General features: G+C 49.6%; 1 long non-coding RNA gene across 3 annotated transcripts in view; it reads left to right on the top strand.

Moving 5' to 3' along the window:
• The first annotated feature begins 33 nt into the window (after positions 1-33).
• LOC113608208 (uncharacterized) overlaps positions 34-24,413 on the top strand; it is a 52,298-nt gene continuing 27,918 nt past the window's right edge. For 2 of the 3 annotated variants that reach the window (XR_003428255.1, XR_003428257.1), the window contains exons 1-2: positions 34-187; positions 587-735. This is a non-coding gene — a long non-coding RNA (uncharacterized LOC113608208). Of the gene's footprint in view, positions 188-586; positions 736-10,086; positions 13,558-24,413 lie in introns of those variants that run through there. The other variant, XR_003428256.1, reaches the window with a different exon arrangement.

Raw genomic sequence — 24,413 nt, 5'->3', positions numbered from 1 at the left:
GGCTCCGGACTCTCGTCTCCAGTTTGCGGGGCAGTATGGGACTTGTAGGCTTAGGCCCTCGTGATTGCTGCAGCCTGGGCTGGCCTTCCTCTCTCCGTTACTGCCCTCTCTCTTTAAATCAGCGCGTCCTCAAAGTGCCTGATTATAAGAATCGTCTGCTAGGCTGATTGAAAGTATAGATTCACAGGTTTGTCCCTTAGAGATTCTGATTCAGTATTTCTGGGTCGGGGCCTAGGAATCTGTGCTTTTAACATGCATTCCCGCGCCTTTCTTGAACAATACGATCCAGGAAATGTGGGAAGCAGTGGACTAGTCAAATTTCTTTTATTCAGAAATTGTGGGTGTATTTCCCCTTCTGATTTTAATAGAAATGCATACTTATTTTAGAAAATTGAAAAATAATGGAAAACTGCTGTAAAAAAATTTCCCTGATTCTCTATTTTATGTATTTCCTTCCAGGTATTAAATATTGTCAGTAATAATAAACGAATATTGAGTAATTGCAATATTACAGGCATGATGCTAAGTACTTCACATACACTACTTCACAATCTAAAATGCAGATCTTGTCATCGCTATTTTACAGAGGCAGAAATGGAGGCACAGAAAGTTTGTTACCCTGATCACGTAGCTAGAGGTGGAAGAGGAGGGTTTGAACAAAGGTTTCCTGAATCCAAATCTTGGCAATGTTTAACCTAAGGTGTTCTACATTCTGAGAGCTAGCTGGCATCAAAGGTAAGGCTTTTTTCTTGATTTTTTTGTAGCCCCAGTTTACTGTTGGAACTGCCACCACTGTCCTCTCTTCCATTCAGCCTTTTGTCCATTATTGACTGAACTCCTGCCCACAGCCCCTGGCAATTCTGCCTGCTATTGTTATTTCCTCATCTTCCATAAGCAGTGGAGGGGTTGTAAATAATAAATTCTTCAATATCCTTGTTTTCTGGGAAGAGGCATAATAGACAGAGATCTGGGATGCTCTCCACTCCACCATTTCCTATTTAACAGAGTTTAACCCTTAAAATGAAAATCGGGATGTTAGTTTATACTCATCCTTTAACTCAAGCTAAATCTTCCTCAAAGGTTAAGTTAATGACCAACATTCTCTCTTAATACTTCACCATCCTGGAGATTACCTAATGACTATTCTTCCTCGTTGTACCACACTCATCACCCACCTTTAGCCCCAGGAGAGACCCTATTCAGACCACCTGGGCCTCATGTCCATTCTCCCCCAAGCTCCCTGACTTTGACCAGCCTCTTCCCCATTTTGGCACAGCACCCCTTACTCTCTTTCTCCAGGGTAACTTTTCTGACCCTCTGACTTAATCTGGTCTTGTCTCACTGGTATAGACTCTCAGAGCCTCTTTCTTGTACCAATTATTATAATCAAAAGTGAATAATTTATAGGCTAGTTGGCCACCTGTTTCCCCTGCTACAGTGTAAGCTTTAGAGCTGGAATCACAGCTTGCTCTTCATCACTGTGTTCCCAGCCCATCGCTCAATGCCTAGCTCAAAGTAGATGTGTAAATTTTTGTCTATTTCCTATAATCATGGGGTAGAGTCAGAGAGAGAGAGAGAGAGAGAGAGGGAGAGGGAGAGAGAGAGAGAGAGAGAGAGAGAGAGAGAGAGAGAGAGTGTGTGTGTGTGTGTGTGTGTGTGTGTGTGTGTGTGTGTGGAGCGGGGGAGGTGGGTGGAGGAGGGTGTCATTTGTAGCCGCTACTTTCAGAAAAGAAAGTGGGAGATGATGGATTAATCCATCATGACCAAATGGGTCAGTGATCCTGGAGATTGGCAGCAAATGGTTTAACCCTTTGTCAGTCTCATGGGGACCTTGTGTCCTAGTTGCTAGAACTCTCAACTGTGAAAAGAGACTGCACCCTATACCTGTGACCTTGCCTCTGGAATTGATATAAATTGGGTGTGGTGGGGTCGGGGGAACGAGGAGTGAAGGAAATCAAGACTAGGGGAGGCTTATTGTTCGTCCAAATTTGCAGTAGGAAGCTTCCACTACATCCAAAATGTATTCCTCCCCCAAGTGAAGGAGCATGTAATACACAATAATTGTCACCAGGGAGCGCCATTGCTGTATTAATAATACAGGACCTTTAGAAATTTCTGTGCAGAACACTGTTTTAATTTTGGCCCAGGTGGTGATCTCATTTTCAGATATCCTTTAGGAAAAAATAATTGTTGCCTCTCATTGTTAAAATTTGTCTGTAACAAGTTTCCTGAGCCCAGTGAATTGTACATATTAGGTGTTGGAATATTTTATGTCAAAGACTGCAGGCCAAACCCAGATCTCAAAGGAGAAAGGGCAGAAACTAGAAATGAGATACACAGTTCGCCAAGGGAGATGTGAAAAAGCAGCCAAGTGCGTGGGCTTTTTGCATCAGGGGGCTCTGGATTGGAAGCCCAGCTCCATCACTTTGGGGTGGTGTGACTTTGGGAAAGTTGCATCACCTCTCCGAGCCTCAGTTCCATTTTAGCAATCCACTTAGCATAATAATTCCTGGTCCTCAGCAAGTGTTGATAACATATTACAGCCACAAGTTCACATTTGGGTTGGGAAGTTATTTGATTAACCACTGTCTCCTCTGCTAACTTCTAAATTCCATGAAGGAATGAATTGTCTGTTTTGTTTATCATTGTGTGCCCAGCACCTAGAACAGTGTCTGGTACATACGGGCTCTTTGTAAATATATGATAGATGGATGGAAGAAGAAAGTAATGAATGAGTAAATGGGAAATTTGCTCTTCTAAGTATAGGATCAGGCCATTCAAGATTTTTTTTTTTTTTTAATGCGGTACGTGGGCCTCTCACTGTCGTAGCCTCTCCCGTTGCGGAGCACAGGCTCCGGACGCTCAGGCTCAGCAGCCATGGCCCACGGGCCCAGCCGCTCCGCGGCATGTGGGATCTTCCCGGACCGGGGCACGAACCCGTGTCCCCTGCATCGGCAGGCAGACTCTCAACCACTGCACCACCAGGGAAGCCCCATTCAAGATTTTTGATACCTCCCTCCACCGAATGGCAGAATATACTGAATATATTGACTATATATACAGAGGGGTTAGATGTTCTAGTGAGCTTTCCATATGTGTGACTGAACTGGACTAGGAACCTAGGGCTGGGAGCAGGCCCCAGGGTTAGAAGTCAGTCTGTGTGTTGCCTTGGTAACCTTCCAACCTTCTAATCCAAGATCCGGTTATATAAGCAAGAGCATTCCAGAGCCCAGGGCTGCATTTAGACAACACATCCACTTGGGGTAGACAGGTTGTGGGTCCTTATTCATGTTCATGGTGTGGCCCTTTTTCTCCTTGCTTCCTTGTTTTCATCCAAAGAGCCTTACTAATTCTTAGGCTGTACAGGTATTCATTTCTTAATTGACAGCATCCAACGTTTCTCGAGATTGCCTGTCTGTAGTGTATTGGCTACATCTGCATTGAAGGATCTTGGCTGCTTTTTGTTTGTTTCTTTGCGATGTTTTCCAGCATCTCTAATGACAGATTGGATCCAAATACACACTCAGAAAACAGGGCTTTGATAAGCAGGCGTCCTCAGCACCAATCGATACTACCACTGCCTCTCCCACCTAACATGCATCTTAGATAACATTTCAGGCTGCAGTGTTTTTAACACGTTGTCATTTTGAATTATCATTACTAAAGAACGCTGAGTGGAAGAGGGAACCTGATATAATGGAGAGAAAAGAATGGGAAGTTGGGAATCTGGCTTGGGTTTGGATCCAGCACCTCTGCTATCGTCTGTGTGACCTAGGACAATCTTCTGAGCCTCAGTTTGTCGTGAAATGTAGAGATAATATATATGCAGAAGGTGGCACATGGTAGGCACTAATAGCTAATAATATGGTCTTGAAACAACATCCTAATGTACTCATCTGTAGTCTGTTATGGGCAGAAATCTTGAATAATATATATTCATAATTAATGCATATTTAATTACTTTGCTAGTTTTAATCTTGTGATGACATAGAGAACCACTCAGCCAGTCCCTAACTTGGTGGGCTCAGTGAAGCCAAGTGCACAGTCGAGCCCTCCATGCTACTGCTGCTGTGGTCTGGATCCGTCCTCTGCCTTTGTCTTCACACCTACAATGCCGTCTCTCATTCTCCAGTGACACACATATCGAATCATTTACTTCTAGTTGCCTATCCGGTATCCATTCCCCTTCTTTATCAACAGAACCCAACTTTGTCTGGGGCTTCAGTGTGCCCTGTTGAAGTGTGTACTTCCCTAGATTCCTTTGTTGCTAGGAGTGACCATAGGTGCCATTTCTGGCCAAGGAGATAGAAGCTGAGGGTATCTGGGAAAGCTTGGCCTTGCTGATAGAAGCATTGCCCCTTCCTGCTGTGGCGTCGAGATGCAGCAGTCCTAAACCAACACCCTAAGGGTTAGTTAGGGGCCAGTTACAAACTGGTTCTGGCCAGTGAGCTGTGAACAGAAGTGAGAGTTGTGTCACTTCTGGGCCAGGACATTTAAGTACCAACATGAAGCTGATTCACTTTGCTGTACAGCAGAAACTAGCACAGCATTGTAAAGCAACTATACTCCAATAAAAAATTTTTTAAAAAGTACCAACAAGAGACCCTCCAAGAATTCTCCTTTCATCTGCCATGATAACCAGCGCAATTTGAGATAGTGGCTGATCTATCATTCTGAGCCCCAGAGTGAGGGGACATGGAGGAGGGGCCCTGGTTGGCCCCTAATGAACCAGCAGGAGTGAGAAATAAACGTTGGTTGTTTTACGCCACTGAGGTTGTGGAGTTGTTTGTTACTGCAGCATAATCTAGCCATCCTGACTGATATAACCCTGACCCCATTCCTCCACTAAACCCATCATTTATGGAATGACTGAATGTAAAAACTAACTAACAAATGATTAACTAAAAGCATGAATGAATTAACTTCCTTCTCCTGGGCCCCATCCCTTCAGATCATGTCTAGGAATGACTATAAATCCACCTAGTTTGCTCTGTGTACCTTTGTAGACAGCTGAGGTCAGTCTTTCTTCAACTTTGGCGTTCATCAGAATTCTCTGAGGGCCTCATTAAAAATACAGATGCCCCGCCTTCCCCTCAGATCTGCAGAATCAATCCTTAGAGGTGGGTCTTGGCCATCTGCATTTATTATAAGTTTCCTAGGAGGTTCTGACAATGGGCCAAAGTTAGGAACGGTTGCCACTTTGGGTAGAAAATTCAGACCCCCATCAACAGGTCTGAAAGGGTGATTGTTTCTGGCATGTGGGTTTTCCAGCGTCTCTCAGTCATCCCTGCCTCAGCTCCTACCCTCAGCCCTCACCCTTGTTCCCAGGTGGCTACTTCTACCTAAGTGATCACCTTTGATTAAAGGTTCCCTTGAAAATATCAGTGACATCTCCCCTCTGGCTCTTGCATCTCTTGTCTGTAAAAAGAAGGGAGTTTATACCTAGAGGGAGGCCATCAATAGTGGTGCCTGAGAATGGAGGCAGGTACGAAGGGTGCAGAGGAGTGCCGGTAACTGATCGAGGCAGCTCTGGGGCCGTCCCACAGAAGGTGGCATTCAGACAGGGTCCTAATGAGGGTGGTGGGCATCGCCCTTCTTTGTAGCAGTGCCTTGGAACATGGTCCTGCATTTGGGCCCTCCCCACCTTATGAGTCTTGGCAGGCTGGGGAGACCCCCTTCTACCTGGGAGCCCGGAGACTTGCTTTCCCAGCTTCCCAAACATGTGGTCTTGACTTCAGCCATCAGAGGCCGATCTGGCGCTTAACACAGCAGGTAGCGTGTGAAGAAGGAAGCTTCATAATTGGGGGAGGTGGTGTCTGCCTCCAGAAGGGCCATGGCGGGGCCCCGCAGGGTGTCCGGTACCTGCGCGGGCAACATCAGAGGCACCTGATGCTGTTCTGTGCCAGCATTGGGACAGTGGCATCTCCATGGTGTGATTTGGCGGTGGCTCCTGTCCATGTCGTCTCCAAGCCTGGATCTCTGGCCCTCCCAGGGATTCTGGAAGCCACCCCATATTCTTTACTGCATACCTTTACTGATTAAACCAGCCAGAATTCATTTCTGCTGCGACTAAAGGACCTTTCTTGGATAAGTAGGTAGAGAAGAGAGAGGTTCAGGGTCCCACGCAGAGGGTACAGCTTGAGCAAAGGCCCAGAGTCTTGAAGAGCGTGGATATATTCGGAAAAGGGTTGCCAGTCCCATGGGTTGCAGAGCATGTATTTGGGGTGGAGTGGGGACCAGAAAGAGATGAGGTTGATGAAATAAGCTGGGACCTCAAAGGCTACCATTTCAGAGGCTGAATGTGACCTTGGAGTGGAGACAATGGGTTTTAAATAGGGCAGGGGCAGTATCAGATGCAAAATTGACAAAGATTGCTCTGGAACAGCACAGAGTGTGACTGGACCCGGTGAAGCTGGGGGCAGGGGGACGGATGAGGAAGCTAGAAGGGGCATCTCATGTGGTAGGTGTTGGCTAGGGCGTCCCTGCCCCTTGAGATCTGGCTAAGACTGCTCACTCCTTCCTCATCACCTCCCCCCGCCCCAACCCATTGCCTTCCTAGGCCAGGTGGGACCCCTTCCACAATTTCTGCAACTTCTCCATGGTCATCTCTGCTTGGGAGCTCCTGCCTCTGCTGTATTCATTTTAGTTAATGGATTTTCATGTGAACCTCAGCACCTTGATTCTTTGGCACAGATTGAAGTTCTGAGAGTATCAGAGGAGACACTGACATTTCAGCAACATTAAAAACAAACAAACTGCAAATTGTACTTTCAACCGCCTTGTTCTTAGAGGACTCTACATGTCCCGAGGGATTCATGGTCAGCTATTTCTCCCCACGGGTGCACCAGCCTCAGTGCAACTCCTTACCTCTTCTCTCCCCTCCCCGGTTCCGCCTACCTCTTCACTCCCACCCTCATGGTTTGCCTGTGAAATGCCAGATAATCCTGTTGGGATGCACCACAAGTCAGCCCTCTCAAGCCCTCTCTTCCAAACTCAGCTCCAGGCCCACTGTTGCACCTCCAGGCCCATGGAGGAGGCCATCCAAACATGAGGTTATCCTCTTAAAAAGCTCCACACCCCTTTGAAGATAGCAGTGTTAACAATTATTTTTCTGCCTCTGTGATAGCTTTTCACAGTTGAATTTTGCTGTCAGTAATTGTTTTATTTATTTATTTATTTACTTTATTTTTTTTTGTCTGTGCCGCGCGGCTTGCGGGATCTTAGTTCCCTGACCAGGGATCGAACTCGCACCCTCGGCAGTGAAAGCGCAAAGCCCTAACCATGGGACTGCCACGGAATTCTGAGCTGCTAATAATTGTAAACCACAAAATAGAAGAATTTTGTCTATCTCATTATATAAGTCTGGAGGAAGGCCGACAGGGCAGCTCCATGACCGTCAGGCTCCCAGGCTCCTCCGCCAGCTTGAGAGCTCTGATCGAAGGTCGCTGCCCAAGTCTCCAGGCCCGAGGGCGCCGCGGGCAGGCTGGGAAGTGTTGCTGGACCTTTGTGTTACAACCTCTGTTTAAAATTTGGTGTTCATGTTATTAAGGAAGAAGGGGCAAATGCACGTTGGGAGGAAACTAGTGTTCTGGGCCGTATCTATGAAGACCACTTACCTCAGAAGTGAACCTGAACTTTTCCCTGGACTGGGTATTGAAGGAAGCTTAAATGTTTAGTCTGTTGGTCATGGTGTACAATGGTACCAAGAGTTGTTCTCACTCCTTTAGAAGTGTCAACATTGCAACTTCAGGAAGGGCTGGGGGCCAGTCAGACCCGGGGTGTTTGAGGCCCCTCATAGGTACAGGCAGACCCTCACTCATAGGGCTTTGCTTCCCTGTGTTTTCCTGGGACTCAGCCTGGCCAGTCACCTCTCTGTAGCTGAAATAGAGTATGGGCCCAAGAGGCCTGTGGATACACCAAATAGCTCAGCTCCTGCTGCCCGTAGAGACTTTATTTCTAGAGGGATGCTAGGGCTACTGAGAAGTGCCCATCATTCTGGGGAGACAGTACAATGGCTAAGGAGCCTATGAGTGAGGACGAGGCTGCCTGCCTGCCTGAGCTCCAGGAGGCTGCCTTGGCTCCTGGCTCTGGGTACTCCTGGCCCCTCCAGGGCTTCATTGGTGGGCTGTGCTCTGAGCATCTGCTGCTGCCACGTGCAATTTGAGGGGACCACTTCCGTGATCACACTCCAAAGTTGGGGTTTCCTCTGTCCCTTAGGGGTGCTAGAGGAACGTACAGGTCCCAGTGGCTCAACCTGGAATGAAACTCAGGTCTCCTGACCCCATTTCAGTGCCTTTTTCTTCTCCTCCCTCCCTAGGAAGGCTCTGGTTGGCGGGCTCCATGTAGCAGACTGTGGGCATCATTAATGCTATTCACTGGATAGTCTCAGCTCTCTGCTTTCTAGACCCAAGGCAGGACCATGTGACTAGTTCCAACCAATGAGCCATGAGTGGAAGTGATGTCACTTCTGGCCTAGAGCCTTCAATGGCTGCTCCAGATCTCTCTTTCCATCTGCTGAGGTGACAGTGGCCAGTGATGGTGGGTGCTCCATCAGCCTGTGACCGGGAGCAGAGCCCGCAGCTGACCCCTGATGGATCTGTAGCGTGAACAAGAAATAAATCTTTGGCATTTTAAAAATTTAGGATTTTTTTTTTGTTATCACAGCCTTGCCCATCCTAACCTAACAGTGCACACCTACCATCTATTTGGTTGCCTGACATCTCAATGCCCTTTCTATTTTGGGGGTAACTTTTACCCTCTTGAGACTTGTTGGGAGGCAGAGCCTTCCTATAGATGAAAATGCCAGGTACCACTTTCCCAGCTCGCCTTGCAGCTCAGGTGCAGGCACGTGGCCAAGGCCAGAGAAGATAGTGCTACAGCGGCAATACCATGGGCTTGGCATTTGTAGCAGCTGCAGTGGGTGACGTTGTTGGGCTGGTTCCATTGCAAGAGTTTGGGCTGTGATTCGGGCTGTGTGGCCTCCCTTTTCTCTTGCCTACTCCCTAAGCCTAGTTCTCCAGCCTTCCTGTCTCACCTGTGAGCCGCTCAGTATCCTTTCGATAAATTCACATTCAACTTAAATCACCGAGTTCATTTATGTTGCTTCCCCGACTAAGAGACTTGGATGGATGCAACCAATTGAGAGGGCAGCGTGGGGCGGCACGGGAGCCAGGAGCTGGAAGGAAGGATCTGGCAAGAGGCACCTGACTTCTCTCCCCTGCACGAGCTGCTTCTCTGGGAGCAACCTTTGTCTGTCTTAGGCCAGAGCAAGCCAAAGGGTGCTGGGCGGGGGCTCTGGTCAGACTTGGTCAGCCTTTGGGCATGTGAACCTCACTTTTCTTATCTGTAAAATGGGGCTGATTATAGGACATCACTTCTAGAGTGGTTGTAAGGAATGTATTTGAAAGAGAATGTATTTGAGAGAGTTCTGGGAACCATAAAACAAAACCCCAGTGCAAGTTCATCACATTATTCTGTGTTAGCGTGCCCGAATATGTCCAGCTGGGGAATCTTGGTTGGCGTGACAGGGTTAAATGAAAACTGTTCGTCCTGATGCCACCGTCCTATCACTTACCTCTTGGGAGGTCCCAGGCCAGTCCTTACAATTTAGATCCATCTGAGAGTCTACTCAAGAGACCAGAGACCTCAGACTGGAAGCAATGAAAAGATTCCTGATGGGCTTGGTAAAGGCAGAGACGCACAGAGATGGGCAAGGATATTAGGAGTTGTTTTATTCAATCCCCTCCGTTTTCATAGTTCAGAGAGGGAGAGCCACCAACCCACAGCCACACAGCCACGCTGTGCCTGAGCTTGGGGTTGGGATGCAGATCTTTTCACTCTGACAGTGTGCCTTAATCTGGAGCTATGTTTGTGCTGTAATCCAAGGATGCAAAGTAAATTTGGGGAATATGACGACTCTCCCTCAAATGAATAACCCCCATTTCCTAGCAACCTATGGTCAACTGGTCCTTATCCCACCCTACAGAAGGATCCCTGGAGGACCCCTTCTCTTTTTTCTTTCTCAGCCCTCTAAAACACTGTATTGAGGAAGGGTGAAAAATTGCTGAATCGATCTTTTTCAATTAGCATGGCATCTGAATCAAAGAAATTTGGAAGAAGAGAACTTTCTCATCCGAGTGGCTGCCAACACCCCCGCCCCAGCTGAAGTGCTCCCTTGTTCTCGCCTGCTCTGCCCCAGATCCGTGGGCCACTCTCCGAATCGTTGGCAATTTTCTCTGCACTGTCCTGACAACCTCAGGCCATGAAAATTAAAAAACTAGTTACCGAATCTCGCTCCTAACGGCTTTGTCCTTGTCAGCGATTCGACAGAGAAATCTGGAAGAGGGAGCCTCCTTAGGCCTGCAGTGGGCTGAAATGCCACCAGAATGACAATGGGCTTTGCCGTGGGAGGAGGGGAGAATGTGCAGTGTGCCAGGAGTGAATGAATGAATGAAAGGGAGAGAGAGAGAGAGAGAGAGAGAGAGAGAGACAGGGTGAGCGCACAAACTTTGGGCTTCAAATTAAATTCCAGTGTCTCAGCAGAGGTCCTGGTGTCTGTACTCCAGGACCTTCTGCCAAATGCTGAGCAGGGCACTTTTCCCCACGCCATTACCCTCTGGTCCTCCTCCAGGGTACAGAGCTCTGGGCTGGAGAGGGGGGCAGTCAGAATTTGGTGAGGAAATGGCTCCAAAGTGGGGAAAGCCCTGGGAGGCCGGCCCACCTAGTCAGCTTGCTATCTGCCCAAGCTTCCCCCACCACCTCAAGGGTCTCCCCTGATTTCAGACATTAGTACTCACTCCACATACTATCACCGCCCCCCTCACCACCCTGCTGAAGGAATTTTAAGAAATCCTCAAAAACTGGAGGAATTTTAATTACCCTTGATTAAGAAAAAACTTTCTAGAAGACCACTGTGATGGGTGACTCACTGCGACATGGGTGTCCCTGAGCTGCAGGAGGGTGGGGCTCAGCCTCGTGGCTCTGTGTCCCCAGCCCTTGGCTTTGGGACCCACACAGAGCAAAGGCCTGGCAGGTGCTTGTTGGGTGAAGGAGTAGGAACAGCTTCATTCAGAGAGTTCTTGTTCCTGCCTCATCCCCCCGGGGCGTGGACTTGCAGACTGACGTGGGGATTTGCAGGGAAGCAGGAGAGAGAGGTATCAAAGCACTGGGTCCTCAGGGCCAGGCCGAGCGAGGTCTGTGACTTCATAGCCAAGAGACCTTGAACAAGTTGCTTAACATCCTCAAGCGTGTCTCCTTATCTCTGACATGGGAATCACCATGGTGTCCATGCAGAGGGAGGCTGTGAATTAAACAAAGGCCTGCAGGTCTGCTTGCTGTATAGTCAGTGCTCAGTAAGAAGAAAAACTTAACCAGGCCTAGACCCAGAGCCCCTCCCGAGATAGGGAGACTCTTCTCAAGGGCTTCTGCCTCATCATCCACGGATCTTGGGATTAGTCTCATTACTGGACAGGCCTGGCATCGAAGGGACCCCGGGAAGCTGGGCTGGTTCTCGCTGTTTAACTGAGCACGTGCATTCACTCAGTCTCTCATTCGTTCATAAAAGTATCAGTATTTATTGAGCACCTTCTACATGCTGCCTTGTGCTGGGGTTTGGGCTAAAAGAGTAAGTGAAAGGTGGCCTGATCTCAGTTCTTGAAGCTAACAAGAAACAAACAAGCAAAGTCAAGATCAGAATCATTTGGGGTCCAGATCAGTAGGTGGTCAGGGAAAGCTTCTCTTGCGGGGCAGTATTTGAACCGAGATCTAAATAACAAGGAGCGGCCATGCTCCGGCCGGAGGGAAGAGGGACCTGGGAAGGAAGCAATAGTTCAAAGGCTTGGAGGTGGGGACAGGACTGGTTAGGGGGCACGTGTGGCCAAGGTTGATGGAGCGGCGGGGTGGGGGTAGCAGATGGTTTCTGGGAAGCCCTGGGAGAGCTCATTTCATAGGAAGGCTGCCCGGAGGACTGGGGCTGGGCCCAGAGTCCAGAACACGTACTGAGGGTGGAGTGCTTTCACCAATGTCTCCCTGGAGGCCTGCTCTGGCCCCTCTTTGCCCTACACCTGCTGTGACTCTGCATTAAAGGACAGATCGTTCAGAAGAGAGGTGTAGTTCCGCCATTATTATGTGTGGCCCACTTTCACACAGTGCATGTCTCCCTGACCGTGGGGGTCGCACCTGGGTGGAGGGGGTGAATACGCTCTCCTGTCTGCCACCAGGCTCTCCTGCTGCTCTTAGCGTGTGGAGCACACACTGGTGCTGGCTGCCAGGGGTGCAGGTAGTCCTGCTGGAATCGGAGATACCCTTCCCCAGCTGGGTCCTGATTGGGGCAGTGGTCAAGCAAGCTCCACGGTGGGCCCATCCTCCAGGCCCCCAACCTGAGATCACTCCCATGACCAAGCCCTCCTTGGTCCCAGCTGTGCAAACAGAGGACCTGCAGCCACCCTGGATGTTGGATCTGGGGTCCCAACACACGTTGGCGTGACCAGCCAATTCACAAAGGGCTGCCTGCTTGGGGTCAGGCACCAAGAGACATTTAACCCAGCACCATTCATTCATTCATTCAGTAAATGTTTGTTAAGTACCTACCGTGTGCAATGCATTGTATTAGTGCCATGTTATATACTATACATGGGGAACTGTGTGGTGACCAAAATACAAATGATTCTGGTTTTCACAGACATCAGTATTTTTAAGGGGGTGAAGACACACGAAACAAGGAAACCTACAAATACGTAATTCTGAACACAGTAAGTGAGAGAAAACACAAGACATACAGCATATGTTACAGTTCGGTCAAAACTGATCTAATGGTCCAGGTATGAAGGCTTAGGTAAGGTGCCAGCCACATATAAATACCCAGAATGCCCGTATCATCTGTGAAGTTCATTACTAATAATACTGCCAGCATGAATAAATATGAAAACCATGTTGTTGAGGAAGTCTGAAATGTGGCCAGTATTGAGATTAGCCGGCGAATCCTGATGTTAACGAAAGTGGTTAAATTTGACAGTCACTGACTGTGTGTGTAAACTCAGAGATGGGAACAGGTGAGAGGTTTGTGGAGCATCTCCTGTGTCAGGCTCTGTGGGGGGCACTGGGGGTCCCCAGGATGTTAAATGTTAGCTAGAAGTAAAGTGCCCCTGCCTGCCCGCCCCTTGGAGCACCTCACAGGGCCTGCCCGCGCCGTGCCACGTGAGGCATGGCCAGGCTGCAAATTCCCGCTTGGCTGTTTTGTTTTGCTTCAAGATTTGACCTTGTTGCCAGATTTCTGTCGAGATTAACCCGACAGAGTTCCGAATGTACTTCATTCTATGGCGGGTTAGGTTTCCACAGTCGATGAAGTCAGTTATGCCTTACATCTCCGTGAAGCAGGCGCAGAAGGGGAGGTTTGCATGGCAGAAAAATCTCTTTTTAGATTGGGCAGAATAGAATTCATGCTTGAGAGTCGTGCTATTTCTGTCTCTAGTCTCATTTTGTACCCATTTCTGTTTGAAGCTGTGTCCTATTCCAGTGCAAAACCCTCTTCCTCCTCCTCCCCCCACTCATCTCCTTCCCCCTCCCCCCACTCATCTCTTCCTCCCCCCACTCATCTCCTCCTCCCCCCACTCATCTCCTCCCCCTCTTCCCCCTCCTCCTCCCCCTCATCTCCTCCCCCTCCTCCTCCTGCCACTCATCTCCTCCTCCTCCCCCACTCATCTCCTCCTCCCCCCACTTATCTCCTCCTCCCCCCACTCATCTCCTTCTCCTCCTCCTCCCCCCACTTATCTCCTCCTCCCCCCACTCATCTCCTCCTCCTCCTCCCCCCACTCATCTCCTCCTCCCCCCACTTATCTCCTCCTCCCCCCACTCATCTCCTCCCACTCCTCCTCCTCCTTTTCCTCCTCTTCTTCCTCCCTCCTCATCTTCTCTCCCCTCCTCCCCCTTATCTTTCTCCCCTTCCTCCACCTCTTCTCCCATACCCCCTTCTGCCTCTCTTCCCTCTCCTCCTTTTAAAATCAATCCACATTTATTTGGCTTTGATTTGGGGTATAGTAGCAATTAGGAGATTTAGTGTTAGAGGAAAATCAGATAACTGTGGAGCTGCTGACCTAATTTATAGGAGTTCCTCTGTTTTTCTCTGTAAAATGGGAATGGTTCAATACCACATGTATTTGCGCATATATTTGTTTATGCCAGTCTTCTGGGTTCTGTGAGGAATAAAAAAAGGAATTAATAGGACAATATCCTCCTTCTTAATAACTTCCTATCTCAATGGGAACCTCCTATCTGATGGGGACGCTCTGTCTCAGGACACTCGAGACAGATCACAGTATGTACATAATTGAAAGACAGAGCGAGAGGCACAGACATGAGATGCTAGCAGAGATTGGGGTCACTGTGGGCTGGAGGAAGGCTCTGTAGACAATGTGGTGCTTAAACTGAGTCCTGAAGTTGGAAGGGTCTGGAATTGGAGGGCTAGGCACTCCTGATTCTGGTGGAAGGAACAGGTATGGTCATAGAACCAACTTGTCTGTCCCTAGACTCCCTGTTCCTACACTGCGGGGACCTGCCTTCTTGTTTTCCTACCTGTCTCCCCTGCACTGCAGTCCCCTACCCCCAAATCTTTTTGGTATCAGGCTTTCCTCTCCTCTTTCCTCTCACTGACAGTGACCAGCACTGTCAGCTGTGCCCATTGTCCGGGAGAGGTTTCCCTCGGCTCTCCCTGGAGAACCAGACGTCCTAGTACAGCGGGAGCAATGAACGTGGCAGGAAGGGCTTGGGCTCTGAGCTCACGCTGACTTGAGTCTGGATCCTGCTCTGACTGTGGACCTAGGCAAGCCAGTTGACAAGTTGAGCCCCCCAATCCTCTCCTCTAACCTGAGGGTGATAATTCCCACCTCGCAAAGCTGTTTACAGGAGGAAATAAGATAATGCATGGGTCTGGTGCAGGTGAAGACTCTCCCAAAATACTAGTTCCAACTTTTCCCCAGTTCATTTCAGCTAAGCGTGATGGATGGCAAAGAGAACCAGCCAGGGCCCCACAGCGAAAGCCCTCACACCATGGAGCTGATCACACTGGCCTTGGTTCCTGGTTCCTGGGTCAAGGAGAGGTATCTTTTGGATGAGTGACTTATCCACTGGGAGGTGCACTTTCCTCATCTGTCAAACAGAGGTATCCAGACTCCCCCCAGGGCCGTGCTCAGCGTGAAACTAGACAATACTGGTGAAGAGTTGCACCCGGGGGCTGGAGTATAGAAAGTGCTAGCTATGGTGACCGCGGCTGATCCAAGGCCACAGAAACGGTACCCTCCGTGGCATCGGGCAGAATTTTTGTACCAACCTTAGAAAGATGATGAAACGAGTGGGAAATGGCATCAGGTCTTTGCACGGAGCGGCTCACCGTCTCTAATAACAGTATCTGCAGGCCGGAAGCATGTTTGGAAATAGGACTCGGGAGCCCGGATGTAACTGATTTGCTTGTGTTGCCCTTTGGAGCTCATGCACACATCCTGCCCTCCTCAGAATTCACACAATCCCAAGAGCTCATCATATCTGGAGAACAGAGTAACCAAACCTGAGGCAGCTCGCATTCTAGGGCGCTTTGTTCACTGACCTTAAAAACAAACCCAGCACACTGACAACAACCCGCCAGCCTGCTTCAGGCGGGGCAGGGCCCAGGGACTGGAGAGTTCTCCTCACCTGCTGATCAGAGTGACAGCAGCAGAGATCAAAGTTCAAGGCACTGATTATCTTTCTGGTTCGGGGTGCCCGGCGGGACTGAAGGGGCTCGGATCCCAGAGAGGGTGGTTGGGTCGAACTGAAAAAGGAAGGCGGCTCAGCTGATACAAAGCCAACCCCACTGAAGTTTTTTTAATGAGGGCCCTGAGTGCCCTGGGCCTTCTCTGCGACTCGCCTGGAGGGCCTGGCTCAGTTATTTTCAGACTTCTCAGGTCCGTGGAGGTTTGGCAGGCATGAGGAACAGAACAGAGGGACCCAACTGGAATAAGTCCCCAGGAATAGAACTGCTTGCAGGAAAATCAAAGTAATAAATATCTGGACATATTTTCACGCTTCTAGACCGGCTTAAAATGCATCGTGTTACCGGAGCCTGCCCTTATTATGGGAAAGTGGGCCATGAAACTGATAAGAGCAAGAAGGTGCTCACCCCCACTCCCTTAATGATATTTGACAGCGATAATTATTATGATGATAACAACAGAAGCAGCTCACACTGATTGAGTCCTTCCTATGTGCCAGGCAGTTTTCTAGGCGCTTGACGTACATTAATGCATTTAATCCTCACCACAACTCTATGAGGTAGGGTGCTGATATCGATTTTACAGAGGGGGAAACAGGAGGCTCGAAGAGCAAGTGCAAGAACCAAGAGATAATATTCTTAGACCATGTGGTCCCAGCCATCAAAGAGCCTGCAGTCCAGTGATGGGTCATTAGGTTCGAGGAGTGGATAAATGAATCGATCAGTAGCTGTAGGCAGACCATGATGCATGACGTGAACGCAAATAAGAGGTGCAGACAATTAGAAAGGAGAGGTTGTCTGAGCCTGAAAAGACTGGTAGGATTCCAACAGTTGATCAAGATGGAAGGGGGCAGGGACTTCTGGTGGAGGTCACTGCTCAGGAAAAGCCCGAAGCAAGTCTGGATGAAAGGATCCTAGTGTGGCCGGACTTAGGATTCATGGAAGGCAGGGCTAGGAAAGGGACATGGAGCTGGATTGGGAGGCCTTGAATGCCGAGTGGAAGGGACTAGGTCTTTTTTGGTCAACTGTAGGGAGCAGCTGAAGTTTGGAGCACTGGAGGCCCAGGACACTGCTTAGGGAAGGAAATAGAAAGAACAAAAGTGACCTTTGGAGTCAGGCAGTCGGCTTTAATCTTGATCTTCCTCACATATTTGCTCTGTTGTCCTTGAGGAAGTTACCCAACTTCTCCAAGCAAAGCGGATACTTAGCTGCATTTCAGAGGTTTTTGGAGACCATTAGATATGATAATGTATGTAAAGTGTAAGGTGTATAGTAGGTGTTCCATGGTGGTGGCCAATATTATTAATAATATGAACTCTCTTGTTTATTTTCTTTATGGTGCCTGTTTCCAAAAGCAGGTCTGCAGACTGCTAGGGATTCCCCCAGACTCTTTTAGCAGGTTCTTGAGGTTAAAACTGTTTTCATCATAACTCTGGGACATTGTTTGCATTTTTCATCCTGTTGCTATCTGGACTGGTGGTGAGTAAAACTGCTGGCATCTTAGTACACACCAAGGAAGCAGCACCAAAGTGTACAAGGAATCGTTGTGTCCTTCACTATCACACATATACCAGTTTCACTTAAGAATGTTCTAAATGAAGCAGTAAAATGATTAACTTTAGAAATCTCCTCCCTTGAGTACCTGTCTTTTTAATGATCTGTGTTTAAAAAAAAAATAAAAAGGACAGCTACATAGAAAGCACTTCTGCCGCATACCAAAGCACACTGGTTGCTGAAGGTAAGGTCAAGAAAAACATGTGTAATTGAATTGTCCACTGGATTGGTCACTTTTTTAATGGTACACCATTTTTACTTGAAAGAACAGCTGACACACCAGGGTTTTCAAATTTGGGCAGATATTTTCTCAAAAATGAACAAAGTGAGCCTGTCACTTTAACGAAAGCAACAGGCAGTATTTGTCACCAGTGATAAAATTCAAGCTGTTCAGTGAAAATTAGAAGTTTGGAAAACTTTATCTGCCACTCTGAGCTTGACATCTTCTCGTGAAACAGCCTCTGATGAGAACTATGGTGATACTAATGAATTTGAATTTTTTTTTTTTTTTTTTGGGGTACGCGGGCCTCTCACTGTTGTGGCCTCTCCCGTTGCGGAGCACAGGCTCCGGACGCGCAGGCTCAGCGGCCATGGCTCACGGGCCCAGCCGCTCCGCGGCACGTGGGATCCTCCCGGACCGGGGCACGAACCCGTGTCCCCTGCATCGGCAGGTGGACTCTCAACCACTGCGCCACCAGGGAAGCCCCAAGACCAAAGATTTTTGAGAGATGCTGCCTCATGGCCTGGCACATAGTAGGTGTTCATTAAATAGGTGTGGAGTCCAGACCTTTGGGGGTGATGGCAGGCCAGGCTGCCTGGTCCCCATGTCACTCTGTTTCTCTGTTCTTTGAAGGACAGTGTCTAGACTGCCTGGTCCTCCCTCCTGTGACTCTAAGCAGGGGCTGGACGTGGTGACCTGGGAGCTCCCTCAAACCAAGTTCTGCTGCCCAGTTTATGCTAAGTAGGATTACCCATGAGCCCTCACATCCACATCCCAACTCGCCTCTGCAGACTGCAGGTTCTAATTCCATTTGTTTTCGGCCTTTATAGCTGGGTTTAGGCCAGATTGGGAAGCCTGCAGAGTTGCTGAGACAGTAATTTGCAACTAAATGTAAGACATGTTAGGGGTCAGGCCTGAGGCAGACGTAGGCTATTTTTAAAGATGGGCCACTTAAGAAGAGTAAAGGTGGACCACTTAGCACTAGGGCCTTCCTCGGCCTGGCTTGGGATATTGCCTCTGCAGGAGGGGAAATGCTGATTCCGCTCTCCTTGCTCAAAGGCAGGAAGAGGTGGGGGAGTGGTGACTGTTCCCTGACACCCAGCCATCCAATCTCCTCTCTCCTTTTCTCCTTCTCTGGGCTGCTCCCCATGGGCCTGAAAGAGCGCATCTTCCCCAGTGGCCTGAGCAGCTGCCTGTCATCAGAGTCAAGGCCACGATCCACTTGATGGGATCAAGTGGATCCCAATGGGGCCTGGGAACAAAGCTAATTAGCTAATGTACTAAGACATATAAATAAAGAAATCCAGCCACCTCCAAGGTTGGCTTGTGGAGGTTGAGGTGACCCTGGGGCTTCCGTGCCGCCAGGGCCCTTGGAGAAGGTCGGATGCACCCGTGCTCCCTCTGCTTGGGTCTTCTTGGGGTGGAACTGCTGGGGAGACAGGGCTGGTTGCAACGGTGGTTGGGGACAAATGCTTTTGGACGGCGTCTTAGGTGGAGTTTCTCAGGCAACAGACTCTGAGAGAGAGGGGCTTTGGGGGAGCAGGCTTGGGAACCACACCTGTGAGGGAGGGAGTGGAGCGAGGCTAGCCAGAGAAGGTGGGCTGGGGTGCAGCTGCAACAGAGGCCTCAGCCCATCCCCCGGGGAGCTTTGGTGGCCCCGCAGAGTTGTTCTGAATTGAATCAAGGGGTTTCAGTTTTGTTCCCCCATAATGGTCAGTCCCTGCTTGTCGGCTGCCCCCAGGGGGAATGACTAGAACCGACATCCACGCAGTTCTCTGTGGTCTAGTGCAGTTCCCAGTGAAGGACTCAGTGAGGGCCACCAGCAGCCGCCAGCGCTGGAAGCCAGAGGGACGAGTGCCTGGGTCCTGATGGGCCACCTGGGCAGTGTACCATGGCACAGCCCACAGAGGCAATCGGAGGCCATTTGAGGATGGCAGGGAGCTGGAAACAGCAAGTTTCATTTAAAAATAAGCATTGCTTCAAAGGAACCACAGAAGATACTCAATACATATCTGTTGAATGGCTGGATGAAAGAATGAATCGAAAAATGAAATTGTATATGGGAATCCAACATGTACAAAGGATAAGGATTGCTCTTGGGCAGGTATTTAACCTTTCTGTGCTTCCAATTTCTCATCCATAAAATGGGACTAGTAATGGCACCATCGTCATCTATGTTTGTGAGAGGATGAAGTAACTTAATATGTGTAAATGCTTAGAACAGTGCCTGGTGCATGATAAAAGCTACATAAATGTTCACTCTGATGGTGGTTGTTACTACCATCGCGAGGGCTGTGGTTATTGCTGTTATGCAAAGCGCTCACCCATCGCGGCAGGCCCCAGGTACAGCCATGGAGCTCGAGGTCTCCAGCGAGCATAGTTACAAACCAACAGCTGCCGGGAATGGTGGAGACACGTGTATGGTTGGGGTTTGGCTCAGATTTTGGTTAGGAGTTTCCCCAAGTGTTGGGGACACTAGTAGTATCTAGGGTTCCTGTAGTGGGGGACGCAGACACAGCATCAGAGAGAGCATCTCTCAGCCCTGATTATATCAAGAAGCTCTCAGGCTGGTGCTGGGGTGTCCCTAACGCCTCCCTAACAGTAGCTCTTCTCTCTTTTTAACGACAACGAGAGAGCAGGCTGCAGACTTAGCAGCTCCCCGAGTTGCAGAACCTGGCTGGGTTTCAGGAACGTTATCTTGTTTTCAGCGTTCTTATTTTTGTGATGATCATCTATCTATAGCAAGTGAAACCTATTTTCCAATTGCTGCGATGAGAGAAAGATTCTTCTTAACATACATTTTATAAAATAGCAATCGGTGAGTTGATTTCAGGAGAAATGTGACATAACTAAGAGCCCAGGTCCCACATGGGTATGGCAAGCATGCAAAGGGTTTCCACGAGTAACTGAAGTTTGAGAAGCCCTGGGTTTAGGGAAACAGACAGGAAGTGAGAGGGAGGCAGACTTGGCGGGACTGGAACCTGCTTCTATCGCTTTGCACACAGAGAATGCCCCTGCCTTCTCACCTCTGTGCGGCTTGGATCCACACCTTTCCCATCCTGGCTCCAGGGCCAGTTCCTTCACCAGATTTTCCCTGGTTCCATCCCAGGTGACAGTTACCTCTCTCCCTGCTCTATCCCCATAGCACCTAGGAGGCAGTGAGGCTCTTCTGTTCTGTTAGACTAGTGCACCCCCAATTCCAGTCATTTGCAGTGAGCACAGCACAGAGCATGCAGCAGGTGCTCAATGAATGTTCACTCTGAATCTGCATCTTACTCAACCATGGCCAGATGATAAGCATGTGCACTGCTCCAGGTAAATGGAACCCATGGCAAAGTACAGCTGCCCGTTGCATGGGCATCCTGTGGTTGAAGACTTCGCAGTGATTGCACATAGCTCAAGCTGAACTCGGTGGGAAGTGGGCCTGAGGGCTGGGCGGTGAAGGCCAGAGGTGGGCAGCCACTATCCCTGTTTCTGTGAGGTGCCGCGGGCAGCTAAGGGCCATGGGAGTTCATCAGAACTGATGTCTGTGGCAGCTCTTGTCCTGTCCCCAGGAGCCATCTGCTCTTATCAGAGCCACTCATCCTCCTTCCCCCTCCTCAGGACACTGCCGTGTCCTCCTCCCATCGTAGATGACTGGTGCTCTGCCCTGGTGGTGGTAGCTGCTCATTAGGAGGGGACAGGAGCTCCCTTCTCTCAACGCCATGATTACCTTTCTCCTGTTCCCATCTGGGGAGAGATAGTGTGGCCTGGTAGGAAGCTCCGCAGGGTACCCTGATGCCATGCAGACTGGGTTTTGAACCCTAGCTCCTCCATTGATGGCCTTGTGACCTTGGCCAAGTGACCTCCCTCTTGGAGTCTCAGGTTCTCCATCCTGATCCCTGCCCTCCAGGTTGTACCAACGGGACCAGCATAGCGATGGGTGTGTGGCAAGAGCTCCTGCTTGACAAAGCTTGGGTTCCTTCGCCTGCTGTGCTCCAAGGTTGCAGTGGGGTGGGGGGGTGGCACGGCTTGGGAGGAAAATGCTAAAGGGGAGGTGCCCCTGCCTCCACCCTTTGGCTGCAAATGAAGAGTTTGATTTCCTCTTAAAATGGAAAATCCAGAATTTGTAATCCTCAAATTTTAGTGAACGTAAGCACCATCTGAGGATGCTTGCTAAAATGCAGATTCCTGAGTGCTGCCTCCCGAGAGTCTGGGTGGGGCTGGAGAAGGCACTTTAAATAGTCCCCTCAGGGGTCTACGGCAGGTGGTTCCTGGGAACATCTCCGAGAGCCCTGCCCTAGGTCACAGGGCTGGGCCGTCTAGTCCGGAGGCCACAGCTGGGGGACCACCCCTCGAAACTGAGAGAGTTTTCCATTTCTATTCAGCTTTCTTGTTCTTTGGGAAAGTGTGGAGCATTGGCAATCCTGGGCCTGCCGTTCTACACGACAGGGGGCCAGAGCTGAGTTGCTCCTGCCCCCTTCAAACGGGGCTGCCGTTGCTATTTAAAGTCCTGGCCTAAACTCCGGGGTCATTGGCATTTGCGGCCTCTCGCTGGTCCAGTCCCCTCAACCCACAGACCAGGAAACTGAAGTCCAGAGCGAAAATAGCTCAGGCGTGGAGAGCCAGGTTTGGTGAGGCTGCAGGAAGCAAAGGCCAAGACGGGAACGTGAGGAGAGAGAGTCCTCACGACGTTACTCAACTTCTGGATCCAGCTTGTTTCATGAGTTAAAAGTACCCACCCCGCCTAGGGTCGCCAGATAAAACACAGGTTGGCCAGTTAAATTCGAATTTCAGATAAACAAGGACTCTTTTTTTCTATAAGTATGCCCCATGACATATTTGAGACCTATCTATACTAAAAGTTATCAGTTGTTTATCTGAAATTCAGATTTAACTGAGCATCCTGTATTTCTGTATTTTTGTTTGCTAAATCTGGAACCCCAACCTCACGCCTCTTTTGGGCTGAAGCCAGTCTGGTTGGGTTTCTGAGTCTTACAACTAAAGGGATCCCAGTGGAAGCAGGCAGTTGAGAAATGACTCCACTTGCCTGGCATCACAAGGCCAGCAAGTCACAGTGGCTGGATTGGAACTCAAGTCTGTGACTCAGGAACCTGTGATTACTCCTCCGAGAGGCTGGGGTGTGGTGGAGAACAGATGATCTGGAAGCTCATGTGACAGAACTGGGCTTGAACAGAACATGGGGCAGGGAGGAGGGCGAAGAGAGAAGGAGATAGGGACTTGTACCTTTGCTGACTGACAGATGACAGTAGTTTTTATTATTATTTGCTAATTTGCTCACTAAATATTTATCAAGTACCTATCAGGGACAAGGCACTGTGCTTGTTTCTCTGATATCTGAAATGGGCTGCTACTATCATTGTTTATCTTTTGCACTGTACAGGATGGGAGAGCGATGCTCAGTGAGGCCACAGGACTGGGAACTGAGGGAACTGGGGTTTTTTCAGGCCTACTGAGCTCCACGCCCCACCCTGCCAGCCCACATGGAGGCTAGTCTGCTCTGCCACTTGCTGCATGTTCAAACCTGACTCCCCATCCCCTGCCTGGGCAAAGCAATGCAAGTTGAAATTGCTAGTAAAGGCTCAGGCGGCACCCGCCCTTGGCAGGTACATCTATTGTGAAATATCTGATGTTTAATCCTGACAGCCTGTGTCCCACACCTGGCCACAGCCCTCCTTGCACACCCCTAGTATGGGTGCCCAGCTGTGTCTCCTTTCTGGGTTGTGGGATGGAGGCTGCTGGGGGAGGGGGATAGGAGCTCTGGGCCTCAGCAATGCTGGAAGTTGGATCCAGGCCTCTGGTGCCATGGTGACGGTTACTATAGAAACACTCGGGCTGCACTCAGCACTCCTACCGGGATCTGTGGGGGGTTTTCATAGACTGGAGTTGATAGAGAGGGGGGACTCAGTAGTGGTTAGTCTTCCTTCCACAGTGAGGGCCAGGTCTGTTATTGGGGCTGCCCCACCTGTGTCCCCTTCTTCCTCTCCTTCCACTTCCCCTCCCATCCCGTCCCGTTACCCCGAACAGTCTGCGGTCCAAAGGTGGCTTTGGCTGTGGCACTCTCAGCCTGGAGGACCCAGGCTTCTTCCCTTGGCTAATTCCTACTCATCCTCCAAGCCTCGTCCTGATATTCTCTTTCATTCAGCAAATATTTATTGAGTGTCTACCAAGTACAGGACACTGTTCTGGCCACTGGGGACCAAGACAGACAAGGGCCCTGCTCTCATGGAGCTGCCAGTCTCGGTGGAGAAACAGGCATGAAGGAAGCACCCAAGAAAGGGCACAAGAATACATTCTGACGGTGCCATGGAGAGAGCGAGGAGGGCGATGAGGCAGACAGTACGGGGCTGTAGGGATTAGGGGTCAGGGAAGGTGTGTCTAAGGAGTGACATCTGTCCTCTCTGCACCCTCCAGCTATCTCACCTGCATAGTCTGGTCTCTGAATCACAGCACTGATGACGCTATAATGTCACTGCCTGGCTCCCACCCTAAACTGCTTCCTCCTTGAAGGCAGGAGCAAGGTGTCATTTGTCTCTGTGTCCCCAAGGTCTGGTGCATAACAGGGGCTTGATAGAGCACACACACGTACCAGCTGTGACCCAGGGGTCAGGCAGTGTCACAGATGGCCTCTCATGTCCTCTTCATGTTGAGTCCAGGACATACGTATAATTTGATTATTTCCTATCACTTTAGAGATAGTGGAACCAAGCTCAGCTAGGTTAGGAAACTAGCTTCACACCCCGCCTAGTCCACAGAAGGCCTGAGAGTCAAACCCAGTCCGCCCTCTCTGTGCTCCTTTTATGTAATGTGGTAACAGCTTTATGGAGATATAATTCACATATCGTACAATCCACCCTTTTACTTTTTTGGCGGTACGCGGGCCTCTCACTAATGTGGCCT

This window comes from Aethalodelphis obliquidens, unplaced genomic scaffold (genome assembly GCF_003676395.1).
Source record: "Aethalodelphis obliquidens isolate GAN/ISIS:26980383/991018 unplaced genomic scaffold, ASM367639v1 scaffold52, whole genome shotgun sequence".
NCBI classification, from domain to species: domain Eukaryota; kingdom Metazoa; phylum Chordata; class Mammalia; order Artiodactyla; family Delphinidae; genus Aethalodelphis; species Aethalodelphis obliquidens.
Note: the sequence above shows the minus strand (reverse complement) of the source record. Positions and strands in the feature narration are given on the sequence as shown.